Source organism: Rana temporaria, chromosome 10 (assembly GCF_905171775.1).
Source record: "Rana temporaria chromosome 10, aRanTem1.1, whole genome shotgun sequence".
Taxonomy (NCBI): domain Eukaryota; kingdom Metazoa; phylum Chordata; class Amphibia; order Anura; family Ranidae; genus Rana; species Rana temporaria.
In genome coordinates this window covers 131,026,583-131,041,371 of record NC_053498.1, presented here as the reverse complement: position 1 = coordinate 131,041,371, position 14,789 = coordinate 131,026,583, and the positions used below count along the sequence as shown (strand labels likewise).

At 44.8% G+C, this 14,789-nt stretch overlaps 1 protein-coding gene across 2 annotated transcripts in view; it reads right to left on the bottom strand.

The window, feature by feature from the left end:
• FOXJ3 (forkhead box J3) overlaps nucleotides 1–14,789 on the bottom strand; it is a 66,524-nt gene that overhangs the window by 44,122 nt on the left and 7,613 nt on the right. The window contains exon 2 of one of the 2 annotated variants that reach the window (XM_040326275.1): nucleotides 6,617–6,699. The exons of the other annotated variant lie outside the window; for it this stretch is intronic. The gene's annotated coding sequence lies outside the window, so the exon portion shown is untranslated. The remainder of the gene's footprint in view (nucleotides 1–6,616; nucleotides 6,700–14,789) is intronic. 2 annotated transcript variants of the gene reach the window in all.

The window sequence follows — 14,789 nt, the reverse complement described above, 5'->3', positions numbered from 1 at the left end:
CGGCGCGGGAAAGCGGGTATCGGCGTATACCGCGCACCCACGATTTTGCCCTGATTTTCAAGGCAAAAAAGTGCGCGGTATACGCCGATAAATAAGGTAAGTGAAGGAGGACTGCACTAAGGTAAAGGAAGCTATTTAGGAAAAACATTTCTTTACCTTTATAACCCCTTTAAGAGAAAATTCCTGTAAACTCCAGAAAAAGCCATAGTGTGCAGGACACATTGGCCAACATGGAGGGGAGTTTCCAGGCAGAGAAAAAGGAGCTCAAAAGCCCTCATGAGCCCTTAGAAAATGTGCTTAGCACAATAAAATGCATCTCTAAGAAAATATGAATGAAAGGAAACGTACATAAAGCATGACTTAATCTCTTATCTGATGTGTGAATTTCCTCTTCTAAATAGGAGACATTTACAACAGAAATCAGATACCAAAGCACTGAGATCAGCCGATCCTCCAGGTATAGGACCCCCCCCCCGCACTCTGGCTCCTTGCACTGCATTCTCCAACACCAGAGACATGGAGTTCTACAATAAATATGTCCCCCCCCCCCCCACAGACACTCCCACTACAAGCCTCATTTCAGCGACGGATAAAATAAAACAGGATTTTAGAGCCGTATTAAACCCAAAAGCAAACATTAGCCTAGGTTTCCTCTATTGCGACCCAAAAGTCACACAAATTTGCCGCAACTTGAAGCAATGGCTGGGTATTCTGGAGGTCTATGGACCGAGTCGCATCAAAGTCGGACCAAAGTATAGTGAAGGGACTACTTTAAAGTCGCACAGATATGAACGGTACTCATTGGAAATCATGGGGTATGACTTGTCATGCAACTTTGCAGTCCCAAGTCGTAGGACAAGTGGAAACGGCGCCTGATATTACAGCTCGCCAATTGAGATGTGATGCGTGCATTCGTTTTTCTTTGTTACTGGCTTTCTTCCATTATCTGGCGATATGGCCAGCAAGTCTGTTTTTAGACGGCAGAAGCCCTCTTGCAGTTACTGGGATGAGACAAACCATTTACCACCGACAGGGCTCCTTACAATGGTCAACGTTTTTTTATGTAAAATCTTTCACTGAACACCCCAGGCCCTATATCAGGGATAGGCAATTAGCGGACCTCCAGCTATTGCACGACTACAAGTCCCATGAGGCATAGCAAGACTAACAGCCACAAGCATGACACCCAGAGGCAGAGGCATGATGGGACTTGTAGTTTTGCAACAGCTGGGAGGTCCACTAATTGCATATCCCTGCTCTATACCAACGATCAGGACCCGGAATGACCGATTCCGGGTCACCTGATCACGGTGGTAACTTTTGATTGGCTACCACAGTGATCAGAAACTGTGAAGCCTACCCGTGATTATCTCTATGTGAATGGAGAAAAGATTTTATTTATTTATATAAAAAAGAAAATTGGCGTCCTTTTTTTCCCACAAATAGTGCTTTCTTTTGGTGGTGTTTGATCACCTCTGCGGTTTTTATTTTTTGCGCTATAAACAAAAATAGAGCGACAATTTTGAAAAAAAAAATGCAATATTTTTTACTTTTTGCTATAATAAATATCCCCCAAAAATATGAAAATAAAATTCTCCTCAGTTTAGGCCGATACGTATTCTACCTATTTTTGGTTAAAAAAAAAAAAAAAAAAACACGGTCTGGAGTCACAATAATTTATATTTAAAAAAAAAAAAAAAAGGAAATTACAGGTAATATTTCCTTTTATTTTTTGGGTTTATAAATTTAAAGTTCACTATGCCAGATCAGAAATAAAAAGTAAAACTCTATAGCAGAATGACAGCAATTGCCCTAGATGTTGGCACCCTTGTGGTACATGGATATCAGACAGGCATTAGACATGTATGACTAACAGACTGGTACCACTGTGTAACAGTCTTCATGGCCTACGAGGTCACACGACTTCACTTCAGAAGGCCACACACCACTTTACATTGCTGAATGACGAGTCCGCAAGAAATCCAAACAAGCTCACCTCATGTTTGGAGGAATCTCCACCAAAATGTGTGACGGTCACGTACACAGATTACAAAGGAGACCTTTCACCCACAAGACACACATCCTACTAAACACAAGGGACAGCAAGTAGACCGCGCAAGTCAACTGTTGTCAAATACAGCAAGGTTGGCCTAACAATACAGGAGCCAGCCTAATGAGTGCGCGAGTGAAAAACTTATATAGCGCTGCACATGCGAACTGAATCGCCTCTGGGCGCTCGTTTGTCCATTTCTCCTTTGAACTCATTGGATTATATGGATCTTGCTGTGTGCACTGGTGCGCAGTCATGTTGGAACAGGAAGGGGCCGTCCCCAAACTGTTTCTACAAAATTGGGAGCATAAAATTGTCCAAAATGTCTTGGTATGCTGACGCCTTAAGAATTCCCTTCAGTACCTCATGTGGCCGGAGGTGCGTGGCACTGGGAACACTTCGTTCCAGAGCCTGTCTGAGTGTTTGTCTGTCCGCCGCAGAAGACCTGAAGGCCGCCATCAAAGACACCAGGACTTCCATAACACCTCACCAGTGCCACAGACTGATCACCTCCATGCCACGCCGTATTGGTGCCGTAATTCATGCAAAAGGAGCCCCGACCAAGTATTGAGTGCATACTATACATGGACAGACTTTACAATAAGCCAACATTTCAATCAAAACTTTAATTGGACTTATTTAATATTAAAATTTTCGGAGATACTGAATTTTGGGATTTCACTAGCCCTAAAGTGGAGGTTCACCCTAAAAACAAGTATATACCATTCAATCCAGCATACTGCCGACTCACCTATTATCATACTGCCGACATGTACTGTTTTTTCGGTCTACATACCGACACTGCGCACTGCCCAACCGACACCGCGCACTTTTAAAGCGGGAGTTCACCCCAAAAAAATTTTTAACATTAGATTTAGGCCAATTATGCGAAGCAGAATCGGGTGTTTATTTTAAAATAAATTCAGTACTTACCGTTTTAGAGATCGATGTTCTCCCGCCGCTTCCGGGTATGATCATCGGGAATGGGCGTTCCTATTTGATTGACAGCCTTCCGACGGGTCACATACAGCGCGTCACCAGTTGCCGAAAGAAGCCGTACGTCGGTGCAGCTCTATACGGCGCCTGTGCACCGACGTTCGGCTACTTTTAGGGAACTCGTGACACACTGTATGCGACCGTCGGAAGGCTGTCAATCAAGTAGGAACGCCCAGTCCCGCAGCCCATACCCGGAAGCGGCGGGAGAACATCGATCTCTAAGGCTGCATTCACACCTGAGCGTCGGTCGTTCAGCGTTTTTTTCCGGCGTTTTGTTGCATTGCAACTCTGCATTAGTCAGTGGTAAATGTGGTATACACTATATACAATCACCCGACACTACTTGGTTTCCACAATCCATAACTTAACTTCACACAAATACAATTTAAATTCAAACTGTAGCACTGACGTAAGTAATTTTTTCTTAAACTTTAAAGCGGGAGTTCACCCATAAAAAATTTTTTACCCTTAGATTGATGCTCATTTTTGTCTAGGGGAATCGGCTAGTTGTTTTAAAAACGAAGCTGTACTTACCGTTCTCCGCCGCTTCCGGGTATGGTCTTCGGGACTGGGCGTTCCTATTTTGATTGACAGTCCTCCGAAAGGGTTCAGACGGAGCCAAACGTCGCTGCGGCTCTATACGGCGCCTGCGCACTGACGTTCGGCTACTTTCGGAAAATCGTGACGCGATGGATGCGACCGTCGGAAGCCTGTCGGAAGACTGTCAATCAAAATAGGAACACCCAGTCCCGCAGCCCATACCCGGAAGCGGCGGAGAAGATCGCTCTCTACAACGGTAAGTACAGCTTCGATTTTAAAACAACTAGCCGATTCCCCTTCACAAAATGAGCAGGAATCTAAGGGTAAAAAAAATGTTATTTCCGGGTGAACCTCCACTTTAAGAAAAAACGTAGAAAGTTAGTTTAACTTTAATTGTAAAACGCATCTAGTATATTGACTGTCATTCACTTTATAGTAGGCATCACTTTAGCCCGTCACGCAAACATACCAGAGTGTTTACATTTTCTGGAAGCCGACATGATCGCATTTTATTGACAATATACCCTGAAGAACTGAACAGTCTTTCGCACGGAACAGATGTTGCCGATACACAAAGAACTGTCTGCACAAAACTGCTTAGGACAGGAAAACGATGGTTATTTTTGCCCCCTTCCCCTGATGGAGCCTGATGCATCCTCCTGCTCCACATATGCAAAGGTACCTCAATCCAATGGGTGCAGTTTTGCTCGCATCCAGCAGGGCAAGTATCACTGTCCAGGCTGTCCGGTGACGTCAAGAATTTTGATCGATCAACAAAAATTAAAGATTAATCGAGGAATTAATCTTTAATTTCCCCAGTCCCAATTTCTAATACTCCTCTCTTCACCATTCATGTAATTGTAATCAATGTTTGTATGAATGGTCTAAACTTTATATCTGGGAAAACCAACCCCAGTCTTTTAGGGCGGCATACAGACGGGAGTTATAAAGTAATTTAACTTGAACCACACCTTCCTTTACTACAGTTTATGAATTAGATAATTAGCTAATCTCCTAGAGTGACACCCAGATAAATTTGTTTGTATTGATCTTCAGGTTATGCAGTATCTGGGCCGGTTTCCAACCCTACACCATCACAGAAAGGGAAGCTCCATCCAAATCTCAGGAGATTCCCCGACTCTGACCTTCTCCATCTATGAAACAACCAGAAGAGAGAACAGCCACACACTGGCCCATATGATATAATGCGTCCCATAAATAATGCTTTTTTCTTCATTCAACCAGCAGGTTTAACAAAAAGAAAAATTCCCCCGATTCCCCCATCCACACATTCAATGTGCATAGGGGAACCCTCCCACTGTGGGATTGTATTCTGACAAATCAGGAACCTTCTCTGCTTTCAGAATACAATGATCAGTGTTGGTCAAAGGAAGAGCTGCGCTGTTGTAGGCTAAAATGTGACACTAGTGATAATGAAGTCCTAGATAAATATCAATTAAAATTATGAAACACCGACTGAGTAAAAAAAAATGATATCTGTAAAATAGGTCTGTGAGACCTCAATAGGATAACAAGAAGGGGTTAATTCCTAAAAAAAAAAAAAAAAAACAACACTTAGGAATACCATTAACAAAGCGTCAAAGGCAAAAAATGTGAATATAATAAAAATGTATGCAGAGTGTCCATATAAACTTAAATATCCCCAGCGTTCAACAAATCCAATGGTCCAGGAAAAAAAGTGCTGACTGGATAGTGCCTCCACCAAAAAAATAACACTGCCGCTTACCAGATGGACGTGATCTCTAATTATAGGAGATCAATATGCGCATATGGTTGATATCCCAGTCTCGGGTCTCTATTGGTAGCAAAAATACCTCAGTGTGGTTCAAAATTGCATAGAAGAGGTTTTAAACAACGTAGAAATCCAGGATGCACCACATTAAAAAAAAAAAGGAAGGGACTAGCATAGCGTAAAACCCTTAAAAATTTAATAAACATAAAAAATGCACACTTATATAGAAGTGAGATAAGGCATATAAAATACAAATCGAGCCGGCCGGCTCTTCAAATCAGCAGCCCGTATCTTCCGGGTCCTGCGCACAACGAGGTGACGTCAGAAAGTCGTTCCTCCCAACGTTTCGTCACTAGAGGGACGCGGTCAGGGGATAACCATTTGAACACCACTTTCATATGCAGGCGCTACTCACGTATGCATTCGCTTCTGCGCGCGAGCTCGGCGTGCGTTTCTGGCTCCTAGATTCCAAGCAAATTTGTCAAACCCTGTATTAGATGTCCCTGCTATACGCGATGTGTAGATACAGTATACAGCGCTGTGCTTTGGCAACAGGATGAGAACTTCCAGACCCACTCAGAACAAAATCAGTTGGGCTGAGCGCTGCATAGCCATTCACAGGGAGCTTTGTAACCTACGAGTAGAGCCGTGTGATTAATCGTAAAAAAAAAAAAAAAAATTAAATTCATCTCCTGATAGTACAGAGCCTTGCTCAGTTTGGCGAGTATTGCCGAGTATTTTTTTTTATTTCTTGGGAGAGTGCATGTGATCAGCACAGGGCCAATCAGCGCTGTCCAGACAGAAAGTCAGGGGTCATGCAGCCTCAGGACAATCGTGGGAGAATGAAAACTCCTACTACAAGCTTTAACCAGACACTGATAGAAGTCACAAGACTGCTATATACTGCTGATGAGAAAAGATATTTAGCAGTATATATTTAGTAAAATAATTACATTTCCATGTTCTGTGTACTGTGGGAGACCAGATATAGTGAAATCAGAGTCCTGGATTTAGCAATTCACATGTATTTGTTGTTCTGCACTATAAACACAGATCTATTGTGATCACTGTGCACTGATGTGCCATTCAAAATACATTTCAGCATGCTTCAAAATACATGTGTTGTGGAAGCACGTTTGAGGGGTATAAGTGACTAAAAGAGAAGTCATTTTAAAGGTGTAAACTCAGATGGAGAGGAAAAAAAAAAAGTCAAATGTCCTCATTTTAGAAAAGGGTTTCTACTGACATTTACTGTAAACGTGACACATGCAACTCACACTTCTTGCTATGATTCATCTTTGAAGATCCGAGATGAGTAGGATCGATCTCACTACTAAATCTTTTAAAACTTTAACACCACCTGGTAAAAAAACGTATGACGGTTTAGTAAGCTGGGTTCCTGGTTGAGCATTACAGAAAAAATGACACATCTACAGGAGACTGGGACCTCAGATCACACACAGATCCAGGCAACATACAAAACGTTTTGGTAAAAGCAATATTTTTTACGTGAGCTTTAGGCTCCACTAGTGCGACTTTGGACACAAAGTTGCATGACAAATTGCAGCCCATTGATTTCAAAAGGCACCTGTTCTGATCTATGAGACTTAAAGGGACACTAAAGGATTTTTTTTTTTTTATCTAAATAGCTTCCTTTACCTTACTGCAGTACTGGTTTCATGTCCTCATTGTTAGTTTTTGCTTTGAAGTGGCTGTAATTCTGCTGTGATCTCCACACTTCCTGGTTGTCTGTTTCCTTATAACCACAGTACTGGGAGCTTTCTCACTGTGGTCTAAGCTGTCATTACTGTGTGTCTAAAACTTCCCAGAACCAATCAGATTCATTTTAAAAACAAAACACTGCCCTGGATTTGTTTGATTTTGTTCTGCGTGTCTCTTTACTTCACAGAAACATGAAACCAGTTTAAAAGTGAAAGTGAAACTAGAGGCACATTATATGATTGAATTTTATCTACTTTTAATATTTTTTAAAACGAATCAGTTAACTTTTATGTCTCTATACCCTGTAAACCAGTCATTTCAGCAAAAAAAATGTTTTCCTTTAGTGACCCTTTAACCGCTTGCCGACGGCTGCATGACGATATACGTCGGCTGCGCAAAGCAACGTACCTGTACGTCGCCTGTAAATCGCAGAATTGTGGGCGCGCTTGCCCTGCCGCGTGCTCCGCGACCATGGGTCCCGCGGACTTGATGTTCGCCAGCGACCCGCGATCGTGTCACGGAGCGGCAGAACGGGGAGATGTAAACAAGGCATTTCCCTGTTCTACCTACACTGATCTACTGCTCCCTGTCATTGGGAGCAGTGATCAATGTGTCACTGGTAGCCCATCCCCCCACAGTTAGAATTGCCCCCTAGTGGTTAACCCCCTTCTCTGCCAGTGTCATGTACACAGTATACAGTGCATTTTTATAGCTCTGAACGCCGTATAAAGGACAATGGTTCCAAAATGGTGTCAAAAGTGTCCGCCATAATGTCGCAGTCACACCACCATTATAAAAAATGAAAATAAAAATGCCATAAATCGATCCCCTAAAAATAGTTAATATGCAAATACAGTGATACCTATTATAAATAAGGTGCCAAATGTGATATTAAACAGCGCTCAGAAAAATAAGTGAAAATGTAAATCAACAAATATAATATTGGTCCAGTGACATAGTGAAAAATAAATAAATAATCCAATCTAATAATTTAACAGGTCGATCCCCTAAAAATGCCATAAAGCGAGAGAAAATCTCTGCAAATAAAGAAAATATTTTAGGGCCCCCAGGTCAGCAGAACTAGCGTCCCCATTGGAAGATTTACCCTCTATTATGCACAGACAGCAATACAAACTGACAGTGGGGTCTAATCCAGCTCCTCTCTGTCCAAAACTAAAAATATATTTTTGTTTGCCTTCATACTTTATCAAACTAAAAAGGTACCAAATAAGAAGGCAATTGTTACATTTATATACTGTAAACGGCAAAACACAGATAGCAGTCCCATTACAGCTCCCTCGAAATGTATTCAAACATATCAAAATGCGCCAAAAAGCCATTTCCAAAACAACAAGCAGCCAATCTAGCCTTCGGCTATGCGCTAGGTGCCAAATGAAGCTGCTTTCATTATTGTGGTGGAGTTCTGGCACTCTACAGCTTTAAAAGATCTTAAAGGAAACCTGTTTATAAATGAACTCATGAGCCTCTAATGCTGAATTTCTGACTCTGACAGGTCACCCACATGCCTGGCAAATTGGGACCAGTGGCTGCGTCTGAATGCTTGCACGTGAATGGACAGAACACCCATGAATCCCATGCAGGCACAAAATCTATGCTTAAAAGGGATTGTAAAAAGCTTTGCATGTTTTTAAAATACCAAACCTGTTATAATTAATTGTGCAAAACCACTGTACAAGGTAGCCCCAATCCTCTTCTAAGGTCCACGGATGGCGCTGTCAGCTCCTTTACCCCCTCCCCCCAACCCCCGCCAAGTGCCCCTATAGCAAGCTGCTCAGCCTCGCCCCTTCCTCATTGACAGCAGCCAGAGCCTCCTGCTGCGGCTTCTCTGTCCAATGAGAAGATAGAGCCGCTGCACATCGCTGCATATTGATAATGCTCAGGTTAGTATTGGGGTCTGTGGCTAAGCAGCACACTGAACCCTGGTTCACGCTGGTATGATTTGTCATGAAAATTGATAGTTAAAAATCGCACAAAATGTCGCATCCTATTGCCAGCAATGGAACCATTGAAACTATTGCAACTTTTGAAAAAAAAAAGTTCCTGCACTACTTTTTTGGGATTTCATTATGATGTGCATAGTTAAACAAAGTTGCAAGCCACAATTAAAAAAAAAAAAAAAAAAAAAAAAAAAAAAACAGGGGAGGTGCAAATCGCAACGATCTGCAGCTTTAAAATCACGCTAAAGTGGCATAATTTCAAAGCTGCACTGGTGTGAACCAGGGCTGAAGGTTTTTTTACCTTAAATGGTTACTAAACCCAGTAATATGAAAATATATATTTTTTTAATATATTTTTGGGGGATATTTATTATGGTAAAAAGTAAAAAATAGTTTTTTTTTCAAAATTGTCGCTATTTTTGTTTATAGCGCAAAAAATAAAAACCGCAGGGGTGATCAAATACCACCAAAAGAAAGCTCTATTTGTGGGAAAAAAAGGACGCCAATTTTGTTTGGGAGCCACGTCGCACGACCGCGCAATTGTCAGTTAAAGCGACGCAGTGCCGAATCGCAAAAAGGGGCCTGGTCCTTTACCTGCATTTTGGTCCGGGGCTTAAGTGGTTAAAGGGGCTGTAAAGGTACATGTTTTTTCACCTTAATACAGTCTATATTAACATCTCTGCATTTACTTACGTGACCCTTCAAAAGTCCCACCCCGTGAATGCGCAAGCTTCTCGGCTCATTCATTGGTTGATTGAAAAAGCAGCGCAGCCATTGGCTGGCACTGCTGTCAATCACATCCAATGACAGGGGGCGGGGCCGAGTGATACAATGAGTGGCTATGGCCGCCGGCTGTATCACAGTAGCGCGCCTGCAAGAACTCGTCACCATGCAAGCTCGCATAAAGGTGATGAGTTCTTGCAAGGGGGAGCCGAGACAGCCGCCGAGGGACCCCAGAAGACGAGGTTCGGGGCCACTCTGTGCCAAACGAGCTGCACAGTGCAAGTATAACATGTTTGTTATTTAAAAAAATAAAAATAAAGGTTTCCTTTACATACCCTTTAAAGTATTTAAAACAAGAGGGCATGGAGCATGACAGAGCCAGGCAACTAGCATTATCCAGAAAGAGACTTCAAAATAAAATCCCCGCCTCCATTTTTTTTTTTTTTTATAACTGGGTTTCCTTTAAAAACACTTTTTATACAAACAAAAAAAAGTCAAAAAGATCCCAAGTAGGCCCCCGTGACCACCAATGTCAGTGGAAACGCTGCAATTACATAAAACCAAACTGAAACACGACCACAAGGATGTCATCAAAACGCAGCAGGAGAGTTTTCATTACAAATGACTAAGTAGAAACCGCGTTCGCAATAATTACTGTGTACAAGTGGGAAGGCACGAAGAATGGTTTAGTATTTAAGTGCGAAATACCGGGATTAACCAATTACCGTAAAGGAAAACCCAACCCACTGACAGCTGTTTGCATCCACTTCATTATCTCCAATGAATTAAACAGCGTCACTTAACGGTCATTACCCACATTAATTGTTTAATCACCACGAGTAATAAAATCAATGAGGCTGGGCCTGGAGGGCTTAAATGCCCACCAACAATGCAAGCTTTCCCTACTCTCTAGTAAGGATGAGCTCCAGCGTGTTCGCGTAGTGCACGTGCTCGCGTAGTACACGTGCAGGAAGTGTGCACGGCGCTGCGCTAATCACAACCAGGGAGACATTTCCCCATCTCTGCAGCCGAGCATCGGGACATTGTCTCCCTGACTGCGATTAGCGCAGCGCAGACTTCCTGGCGGGCTCTGCACGTGTGCTACGCGAACACGCCAGAGCTCATCCTTACTCTCTAGTAAGGACAGAACTACATCAATTTGGAATCAGCGGTGGCTTAGTGGTTAGCACTTCTACCTTACAGATCTGGGGTCCCCAACTCATATCCTGATCAGGATACTATCTGCATGCGCTCCATATTCTCCTCCGCTTGTGCGATTATCCTTCCGGTTTCTTCTTGCACTCCAAAAACACCCGAAGATAGTTGGACACACACACAGTATCTCACAAAAGTGAGTACACCCCTCACATTTCTGTAAATACCGTATTTATCAGCGTATACCGCGCACTTTTTTGCCCTGAAAATCAGGGCAAAATCGTGGGTGCGCGATATACGCCGATACCCGCGCCGAGTTTGAACACTGCGCCGGCATCTACCGAGCGCAGTACACTCGTGAATAGTCGGGCAGGCTCGGCCCCTCTCCACGACCTGGACGTCCAGGTCGTGAGCGCGAGAGGGGCCGAGCCTGCCCGAGTGTACTGCGCACGGTATATGCTGGCGCAGTGTTCAAACTCGGCGCGGGAAAGCGGGGATTGAGCGACAGCGGGGAGGACACCCCAGCCTAAGGACGCCGGACCCGACGAAGAGGACACCCGAAGCCGCAGACGGGACGCCGGACCCGACGAAGAGGACACCCGAAGCCGCAGACAGACCCGACGAAGAGGACACCCGAAGCCGCAGACAGACGCCGGACCCGACGAAGAGGACACCCGAAGCCGCAGACAGACCCGACGAAGAGGACACCCGAAGTCGCAGACAGACGCCGGACCCGACGAAGAGGACACCCGAAGCCGCAGACAGACCCGACGAAGAGGACACCCGAAGCCGCAGACGGACGCCGGACCCGACGAAGAGGACACCCGAAGCCGCAGACAGACCCGACGAAGAGGACACCCGAAGTCGCAGACGGACGCCGGACCCGACGAAGAGGACACCCGAAGTCGCAGACGGACGCCGGACCCGACGAAGAGGACACCCGAAGTCGCAGACAGACGCCGGACCCGACGAAGAGGACACCCGAAGCCGCAGACGGACGCCGGACCCGACGAAGAGGACACCCGAAGCCGCAGACGGACGCCGGACCCGACGAAGAGGACACCCGAAGCCGCAGACGGACGCCGGACCCGATGAAGAGGACACCCGAAGTCGCAGACAGACGCCGGACCCGACGAAGAGGACACCCGAAGCCGCAGACGGACGACGGACCCGACGAAGAGGACACCCGAAGCCGCAGACGGACGCCGGACCCGACGAAGAGGACACCCGAAGTCACAGACAAACGCCGGACCCGACGAAGAGGACACCCGAAGCCGCAGACGGACGAGGCCGCCGCGCAAGACACCAAAACTGTAAGTAGTAAAAAAAAAATCCCCAGGAATGTCAGGTCCACTTTAGGGGTGCGCGCTATACGCCGGAGCGTGCAATACCCCGATAAATATGGTATTTTCTTCTATCTTTTCATGTGACAACACTGAAGAATTTACACTTTGCTACAATGTTGTGTAGCGAGTGTACAGCTTGTAAAACAGTGTCAATTTTCTGTCCCCTCAAAATAACTCAACACACGGCCATTAATATCTAAACCGCAGCAACAAAAGTAAGTACACCCCTAAGTAAAAATTTCCAAATTGGGCCCAATTTGCCATTTTCCCTCCCCGGTGTCATGTGACTTGTTAGTGTTACAAACTCTCAACTGTGAATGGGGAGCAGGTGTGTGAAATTTGGTGTTATCGCTCTCATCCTCTCACAATTGTCACTGGAAGTTTAACATGGCACCTCATGGCAAAGAACTGAGGATCTGAAAAAATGAATTGTTGCTCTACATAAAGATGGCCTAGGTTATAAAAGACGATTGTCAAGAGCCTGAAACTATTTTTTTTGCGTCAGTGCCAATTAGTGCCACTTGCTGTCCAGTGCCACCTGCCAGTGCCAATACCAGTGTCATCTACCAGTGCTAACTATTGCCATCCAGTGCCAATTGGTGCCACCTGCCAGTCAGTGCCAACCAGTGCCACCTGCCAGTGCCACGTGCCAATCAGTGCCACCTGCCAGTGTCAATCAGTGCCTTCTTCCAGTGCCAATTAGTGCCATGAGCCACTTCCACCAAAAAAAAAAATATATATATCGGCCCGCAAAAATCGGCATCATATATCGGCCATCGGCCGCCCCGATTTCTAAATATCGGCATCGGCCAGAGAAAAACCCATATCGGTCAACCTCTAGTCTTCTCTCATGTTGTAAAAAACTGCACACAAACTGTTGGCGCTATATAAATCTTGTACAATAATAAAAATTATTATTATTATTATTATTAATATTATAATTGCATTCTGCAGGCCAGAAATGCTCCCTGCGCCCCCCGCTGGCAGATTAGAATAGCGCAGCAGGAGGCATTACCCCCCCCCCCCCACCTATTGTGATAATGGTTCAAAATTGTGGCCTTTTTTTTTTTTTTTAATAAATAGAACAAAAAATACAAATTGCAGAGATTATCAAATACCACCAAAAAAAAGGCTCTATTTGTGGGAAAAAATAGGACATCAAATTTTGGTTGGTTACAGTGTCGCACAACTGCGCAATTACACATTAAAGCGACACAGTGCCAAATCAAATCAAAATGGAACAGTCATTGAGCAGCCAATTATTCCGGGGCTGAAGTGGTTAAAGAGCCATTAGGAGGTGGTCAGGACGGGGTTAAATTCCTTTACTGCATCTCTGTGCTGTAATCTCCTGCAGCTTCTTTACAGCTACTTTCTCTCATTCACATGCACTCCGGCAATGGCTGTGTGGCATTTCTCATGGTGGGTTTCAAGATGGTGACAACAGTGAAAAATACCCACATAATGTATGTTTAACCTTTCTACTGCCACTGATGTATGTCACATGTTGGTGACAGTGGGGGGAGGGGGTCTTACACATAATTCCTACTGATAGTGACAGGTTCTCCTTACTGAGACATCAGAGATCCATTACACCTCCTATGTCTCCCCTGTACGTGTGTGTGCCTACAGCAGCTGGGATTGTGTGAAGAGCTGGCTGTAGACAGTTCAGCAGGGAATGGCCGAGATTTGAACCACGTATGGGCAGGCCGATTGATTGACTTGGGTACAACCAGCCTGTCAGATTTTTCTACATACATCACCAAGCTTCTAATTTACTCCTTGGTCATCTCTCACATGGACTACTGCAACTCCCTCCTCACTGGATTACCCTTACATAGGCCACCCCCCCCCTTTAGTCCATGAATGCTGCTGCCAGACTCATCCACCTTACCAATTGCTCAGTGTCGGCTACCCCTCTCTGCCAATCCCACCACTGGTTGCCACTCACCCAACAAGTTAACCACTAGCCATCCGGTGACTGACTATTTACGGCCGCAAGGTGGCTCTAATCTGCCGGGAGGCCATCTATATATGGCCTCCGGCTGCGCGCCACTGGGGGGGGGGGGGTGCACGCGCCGCATCACACAGGTGCCGAAGCGTGTGCCTGGCAGCCGCGATGTCTGCCAATCGCCTGCGATCGGCAGTCACAGAGCCAGAGACGTGGAGCTCTGTGTGTGAACAGAGATCCACGTCCTGTCAGGTAGAGAGGAGACCGATGCTGTGTCCCTTGTACATAGGGACAACCATTAGTCACCTCCCCAGTCAGTCCCCTCCCCCCACAGTAAGAATCACTCCCAGGGTACACATTTAACCCCTTCCTCGCCCCCTAGTGTTAACCCCTTCTCTGCCAGTCACATTTATACAGTAATTAGTGCATATTTATAGCACTGATCGCTGTATTAATGTGAATGGTCCCAAAAATGTGTCAAAAGTGTCCGATGTGTCTGCCGTAAAATATCGCAGTCATGACAAAAAAAAAAAAAAAAAAAATCACAGAGCGCCGCCATTACTAGTAAAAAAAAAGAAAAAAAAATTCTCCCTATGGA